This window comes from Nicotiana tomentosiformis, chromosome 4 (assembly GCF_000390325.3).
Source record: "Nicotiana tomentosiformis chromosome 4, ASM39032v3, whole genome shotgun sequence".
NCBI lineage: Eukaryota > Viridiplantae > Streptophyta > Magnoliopsida > Solanales > Solanaceae > Nicotiana > Nicotiana tomentosiformis.
In genome coordinates, this window is record NC_090815.1 from 94,761,734 (window position 1) to 94,769,892 (window position 8,159).

Below are 8,159 nucleotides of genomic sequence, written 5' to 3' on the forward strand. Positions count from 1 at the left end.
ATCACCCCTTCAGAAAATGAGGGGAGAGTAGGCGAATCTCCAATTACTATTGCCCCAAGCGAGTCATTTGGGGCGTTCTCCTCGGTTCGGAGAGCTTCAGGATTGGCCTTTTCGAATATACCAACCAGTTGTCGACTTCGGTGGGAGGTATCCTCGACCTCCATTAACTCGGGGACTTTGCCCGAATCCTTCTCCGATACCTCCTCAGTTTGAGGCGGAGACACACAAACCACCATCGATCCAGCTACCTTTGAGGCATTAATCGTTTTCTTCACTCGGGCCACCAATACGGACCCGTCGTCTTCTTCTTCCTCGTCTTTATCCCTTAGACGCCGAACTGATTCTTCGGTCAAAGGGATGGTATTCTTCCTCGGCTTACGAGCTATCCTCATTTTCGATTTTGGATCTTTGGAAGTAGAGGCCCTTTTTCTCTTATTATCCTTCACCAGTTTCGGAACAAAGGCCGAAGCCTCTTCCTCGCCGGACGGGGGCCTCAAAACCGTATCTTTGCCTAGACCTATACATAAGAAAATTGATTAAGTATATGGAAAACACTTCGTTTGAACTATCAAAGATACAAGAAAGAGGCTTACCATGATTTTTGGCCTCCAATCGGCCCTTTGACAAATCACGCCATGAGCGCTCGACGTATGTAGAGGTCAAAGCTAGGTCCCGTACCCCAGTTCTTGAGGTCAGGAACTACACTGGAATCCAAGGAGCCGCTGCATCACAAAAGGGGATATCAGTGAGAAAGAAACGAAGGGGCAAAACAATAAGAGATACCAGCAGATTTACACTTATGCTTCATGTTTCACTCCTCGGGAAATGGCATCTTCTAGGCCGGTATTAGGTCCGAAGTCTTTACTCGAATGAACCTACCCATCCAGCCTCGATCCTTGTCCTCGTCTATGCACGAGAACAGAAACTTGGTGGCCCGGTGGTAAGGTTTTATTAACCCGCCTCGAAAGAGGCGGAAGCTGTACAATCGAATGAGGTGGTCGAGGGTGAAAGGCATCCCCTTGATTTTGTTCACAAAGAAATGGATCAAAATAACGATCCGCCAAGAAGAAGGATGGATTTGGCCTAGGGTTATTTGGTATTGACGGCAAAAATCAATAATAACAGGGTCGAGAGGACCTAACGTGAAAGGGTAAGTATACACACCTAAAAACCCTTTCACATGAGTAGTAATATCTTCTTCGGGAGACGGGATTACCACTTCTTTGTTCTCCTAATTGCAATCTTTCCTTATCTGTTCGAGATGCCCCTCGGTTATCGAACACATATACCTCGATACTGGCTCACATCAGCCGGGAACTGATGAGCCTTTGTCGACCTTAAAATCGGAGGTAAGAACACACGCCCTGGGAACACACTCCTCAGGCCGTGGCTCCACCTGTGTTTTGTCGGCGGCAGGTTGTGAAGAAGAAGCTTTTTCTTTTTGAGGAACGACTTTTGATATTTTCACCATTTTGGTTTTGAAGATCGAGAATAGAAGGAGATGACAAAGATATGGTATTTTGAAGAAAGGTTTTGCAGTGAAAATCAGAAAAGGAAGATTTTGCAATAAAAATCACAGGCTTGCAGATAAACTTAGAAGATGCGAGAAAGAGCTTAGAAAATTTGGAAACTGGTGATGTAAACGTGATAAATGGTAAAAAGAGAAGTTATTTATAGATTGGGGAATGACAGTTCAATATCAACAGTGGCCGACCACTGTCTGACACGCATTTAATGCCTTGGTAAACTGAACCGACGGGACAGCTATCACGTACGTCATGGTCGGGCTCGATGCTAAAGTTAGTGTATATCTGATCGAGCCATTGGAAAATCATATCGTTTCTCGCCACATCCTTTTCGTGAAATGAGGGGACTATCTGTATACGGTCAAAACCGATTTTGGCCTTCGTACTACTGGTCGAGACGGAAACATAATAGACCGAAGAGCGCCGAAGAGCGTCTTCATAATTTTGGGATAAGATCCAAAGCCGGGTTTCCGAGCTTCGAGTTTCAGAGACCGATCAATATCGAGCTCGAAGTTATTATCGAGCTCGAATCCAAATCGAACCATGATGCGAAACAACATTATCGAGCTTGAGAGCCAAAGACCGACCAATATTGGGCCCGAATCAATACCGGGCCCCGAGTCAAAATCGAGCTCGAATCAATATCGAGCTCGATTTAGTATCGAGCTCAAGTCAATATTGAGCCTATAGACAAGAGCCGTTACGGCCGCACTAAGGGAGAGAATCTCGGTAGGAAAAAGGAAAAAGTTGATTTATCATGGTTCCCCACTATGTATTTTTAAATATATCTAAAATAGAATCCCCCACTATAAGAGGGATGACTATTATCTTTGTAAAGGAACAACTGTTGAGGCATTAAAAAACACCATAACACAGATACTGTGCATATACTCCATATTGAGAGATTATCATTTTGTGCTTTATACATTATTTTCATCTGGCTTATTCATAAATCATCCTCCCTTAAACCTCGTTAGTATTTTCGTTCTTGGCAGTCAATACTAGATATTTTCGCTTATACGATTTGTATCAAGATATACCACGTACCCTTAGAACTATGTACAAATTCAACTCAATCTTTTTCGGGTAAACAAGCTGTTTAAGATATAGTTCAAGAAAGAGTCTTCTCATTTCCTTACTTCTTTCGAATTCATTCACTTCAAGACTGGTTCTGAACGCCGAGTAACATCATCTTCAACCAAGCACCACCGTACTTTCGGTGCGGGTTCATTTTTGAAAGATGGTCCCAATCTAATTTACTTAGGTTAATTGGTTGGATAATTAATAAGTAAAATATGAGTAATTAATATGAAGAATATGAGTAATTTCCTATATATGTACTAGTGGAATGGTAACAAATACCCAAATGAATAATCAAAATACATGCAGATTGACTTGAAAAACACTATCATGGAAAAGAAAAATTGTTGTTGATGATATATATATTCTATTTTGAATGTTCCAAACATGTAAAAATATTAATCAGTAGGAATCATTACACCACGAAGTATTCTAATCTTTTTTAAGAAAAAAGAAAAGATGGCAGCTTGTGACGACCACATGCACAAATGACCCTTTTCTTGGAAATTCGATGGCTCTACATTTTAATTAAATTGCACACTACCAAAAACTAATCATTTTAAATAATTAGTGCTGGCTATAAATTTGACCATCGTTTTGCTACCTTTGCATCAAGAAAGTGACTGTTAATTAGCTATACGTACTCATGGCTTCTACTACTGTCTCTTCAAGCTTTGAGCTCTTTTTTATCTCTTCTCTTTTGCTTTTCTCTCAATTTTTTGTCTCAGAAGGTCAAGGATTTCCTCCTGTAGTAAAGGGGCTTTCATGGACATTCTTTCAAACTAGCTGTCCAAAATTAGAATCCATTGTTAGGAAGAGACTTGAGAAAGTTTTTTAGGATGATGTTGGCCAAGCTGCTGGCTTGCTTCGCCTTCATTTCCATGATTGCTTTGTCCAAGTAATTAACTCTATAAACAGCTCCTTCTTATTTTAGTTATTTTTGATTAACCAGTCAACCATTAACCTGAAAGTTTAGATAAAGCAGTAATCTTCGATTTCATTTTGTATGATATTCCTTTTCTTTTAATCTGTTTTTTAATGTTGATCGCCGTCTATATTTAAAAACTCCTTAACTTGAAAGTATTCATTTTACTCTTACTTAATGGCGTACTTTTATAACAATAGAAATATCATGGTATGTTTAATTAAGATAATTAATTTTAGAGTATTTTTTGGTTTGTGCCAAAATTTTATCTTTTTTTCTTAAACGTTGTATTATGTCCAATCAAATAACATCATATAAAATAAAACGGATGGAGTAGCTATTTTTGTGCAACTTCAATCCATCCACTTCTTCTTACTTTAAATAATTAGCTCTCTAGTTTGGCTGATTCTAATATGTCTTGAGTAGGTGCGTTAACCATTTTTAGGGCTTATTAATTCACAACGTATGCCTATTTTTCTTTTTATGAATGTATAAATGATGCAGGGATGTGATGGCTCAGTATTGCTAGATGGATCAGCTGGAGGTCCTAGTGAAAAGACTGCAATACCAAATTTGACACTAAGAAAAGAGTCATTTAAGATCATTGATGATCTTCGAGAAAGAGTGCATAAAGAGTGTGGAAGAATTGTATCTTGTTCTGATATTACAGCCCTTGCTGCTAGGGATGCAGTTGTCTTGGTAAATTATTTATATATTCTTCTTATTTCCCATATCGCGTAACTGGATGGAAATGTAGGTCCATTAGTAATTAAACACTTTAGTTCACCGGTTAATTTTACACATACTCTTCAAAATAAACTATTACAAAATATACTCTATTTTTGGAGGATATTCGACACATATTCACCTATATCTTCTAAGAGTTCAACCAACATAGATTATTATATTAATTACCCATTTATGAAACTTCTCCTCGGAAAGCCAATCTGATTAATTGCAACTTTAACTATAACAAGTGATTGTGGTCTCTTTCTTATCTCGACATACGGTTTCTTTATGCAATTCATGGAATAAAAAATAAATTAGTTAAATTTCCTATTTCTCCTAGGAAGCCATAATTCCACTAACATTTTAGTTAAACATATTTAATCTTTTTCCTCTCCTAAGCATATTTCCTTTACTTAATTGAAATTTGTACTTATAATTTCTCCACTTGTGAACCGCGAAAGTAGCGGACTATTATGAACTAATTATGTAACAACTCATATGTTGTAAGCATTAACTTTCTACTCATAATAGTCTGAATACAACATACATATATCTTTGTATAAAAGGACCAAAAATATATATTTTAATTAGTGAAGGTAAAATATGTTCAATCAAACATCAGAGGACTAAAATAAATATTTAGCAATGACTTTTAGAACCCAAAGATACAATTACTCCAACAAGAAAAACACTTATTAGGATACAAATATCTTATTTAATACTTAGATTTATCTATGATTGTTCCAGACTGGTGGCCCAAACTATGTTGTACCGTTGGGAAGAAGAGATGGACAAAACTTTGCGACAGAACAAGCAACCTTAGACAACCTTGTTGCACCAACAGCCAACACTACAACCCTTCTCACTCGCCTTGCAACTAAGGGCTTCGGCCCCACCGATGTCGTCGCCCTCTCCGGGGCCCACACCATCGGAATAAGCCACTGCACTTCCTTCACGGAGCGTCTATACCCTAACCAAGATTCCACCATGGACAAAACATTTGCCAACAACCTTAAAACCCGTTGTCCAACTGCGAACTCCAACAACACTGTCAACATGGATATCCTAAGCCCTAACGTTTTCGACAACAAGTACTACGTTGATCTCATCAATAGGCAAGGGCTTTTCACATCGGATCAAGATTTGTTTACTGATAGAAGGACTAAGAACATTGTCACAAGCTTTGGTGAGAATCAGACACTTTTCTTTGACAAGTTTGTGCATGCCATGATTAAGATGGGACAGTTGAATGTTTTGACTGGTGGACAAGGTGAAATTAGGGCTAAGTGTTCTGTGAGGAACAAGGATAAGTTGTTGGCTGCTGTTGTCGAAGGGTTGGAGAAAACCTTGTCCGCTGCACTCTAAGTTAATTAACTTGTTTTATAGTCTTTTGTTAATGTGTTTCTTGTACGTAATAATTGGAGGCCATATGTTTCCATGATCTACCGAACACGGGCATGGCATGGCATGGCGTTGCTGTTGGTTTTTCTTTTGTTTTTGTTTAAATATATTGAACATGTTATTCAAACTCTTAATTATAATTAGAAGTAGTACTTAATCCACAAACTTGAGTATATATATAAACCCAAATTTGAGAAAAAACAAGTATGATTAATGAAATTAAATAACACACTAAGAGATCGTTGAGGAAGAAGCTCTTCAGCGTTAGTGATTGCAAAATGTATTGGCAAAGCAATGGAGGCCTCTCCTTATTTTGGCTGGACTTAAAGCTCTTCATCTGTTACCTCAGTTGATCATGAGAATATGGAATTAATGGATTCAACATTTGGTGTTTTAAAGGAAAGTTGCTGTATAGGATACTTAAGGATGGCTTTTTCCAATATTTGTGGCGCCCCAGTCCACCATCGAATCTTTCTTGAGCAAGGACAAAGAGGAAGAGACTGCTAAGAACTTGAAACAAGTGCTGAGGTAGCATATAAGATATTACAGCTTCTGCCTAATTTAGTAGCTTTTTGTGATTTTGTATATGTGTTAAAAAATGGTCCGTTCCAAAAAGAATGACCACTTTTTAAATTTGGCAATAATTTAGCTTAAACTTACAATTATATCCTTAATAAAAAGTTTTTATAACCACACAAATACTCTGGCCCTTTTTAACTTGTTTAGAAACATAAATTCCAAAAGTTAGAATACTTAATATGTAAGAGGTATATATTATATTTCGAACCCATAATTAACTCAAATAGTCAGTGAGTTTAGTTTCGCTCCGTCACTCATGACTTAGAAAAGATACAACAAGTATGACGCAGACGATGACAATTGAGTGAGCAAGATCCTGAGAAACGAAAGAAGTTGAAAGAATATTTGTAAGCAAATAGAATTTGTCCGAACGACTAATATTTGGAAATGGAGAGTATTTTTTAAGAAGTATCTATCAATACTCTTGAAATATCACCACATTCATGTCCAATGTACTTAAATTAATACATAAATTATAAGTACTTATATTTGTGGTATGTGATATTATTTTCTTGTTAGTCTGTTTATAAAAAAAAAAAAAATTTATATTTCAATATCATATGACACTTATTTTTTGTTTTATCCTTAATTAATGATAAGAGAACTTCAGATGATTTGATTCTCTGTTGTATTTGCAAGTTTCAACAGAGACGTATATATAGGGAACTAATAGGAAATCTTGATTCTTGTCCTAGTTCTAACAGGATTAGGGAAGTTTGAAATTATTTCTTTTAAGAAATAAAATATGTAATTCAAATCATTATTAGGGTTTTTATTAGTGACATCTTTTTGACCATTTGTTGTCAGCATATTACCTGTTATTAATCACATAAATTTTATTTTATACTAGGTTCTTTAAGAATTTGATTTTATAAATTGTATACGGTCGAAACCGGGCTCGTCTATTATATGACCAGTCGAGACAGAAACGTGACGGGTTAAAGCTTGACCTCTGGTTATATCAAACTAAGGCGCAAAGTTAAATCATTGAGCTCGTGACTCCGGGACCGAACAAAATCGAGAAAACTTTGTCGAGCCAAATAACGGAAGGCCAAAATATCCGCAATTAGTTAGTTATCACGGCGAAAATCTCGGCACGTATCAAGGAGAGGCCGATTAATTAGTAAATTATGTGATTTTATACCTTTAATAGAATTGTATCAAGAGTGGGACTCCCCTACTATATAAAGGGGAATCTAATTATTTGTAAAACACATTGTAACACGCATCCCAAAGCAATAAATTGTCATTTTTAATTATTATCTCATTGCTCTGTTCGGGCACCGATTGTGGCATATCTTGACTAGAGAGTGACCAACCTTCAAGGCTAAGGCTGTCCAATTTAGTAGTTTGTATTTATTTTCTTCTCATTAATTTCAATATTAATTTGTTCTCTCAGTTTGTATCAAGTTATATCACATATCCTTAAAACCGCGTATAAATTCAATTGTTATCCGATTTTAGGGTAAACAGTTTGGCGTCCATCGTGGGGCTGAGGATAATAGTGATTATTTGATACAAATCTCTATAACATACACTGCTTTACACTTGCTCTTTTAAGTGTCTTTGATTCCAGGCTAAAACACAAAATGTCAAATTCTTGATCAGCACCTCTGCACGTTGACAACGAGTCCGGTCACCAAGATGAAAATAACAACATAGCACTCGATAACGAGATACCACCTACCAATCCCGCTGGAATTCCGATCGTAGATCCGATTGATGTTAATTCACATGTGGCTATCGATGCAAAGCTGCCTATTGATCCCGAAAATAACATTCGTGGTGGAGTCCGATCAGCAACTCGAAACACACAAAACATTGAAGGGGACGGGATCAGTCTACGAGTGATCTTCGTAATGTTGCAGGCACAATATGTGGCAATATCCCAATTACAAAACCAAAACCGTGCACCAAGC

The 8,159-nt window shown here is 37.1% G+C and overlaps 1 pseudogene; it reads left to right on the forward strand.

The window, feature by feature from the left end:
- The first annotated feature begins 3,206 nt into the window (after positions 1-3,206).
- LOC104084565 (peroxidase 12-like) lies at positions 3,207-5,795 on the forward strand (annotated as a pseudogene).
- Positions 5,796-8,159: the final 2,364 nt, after the last annotated feature.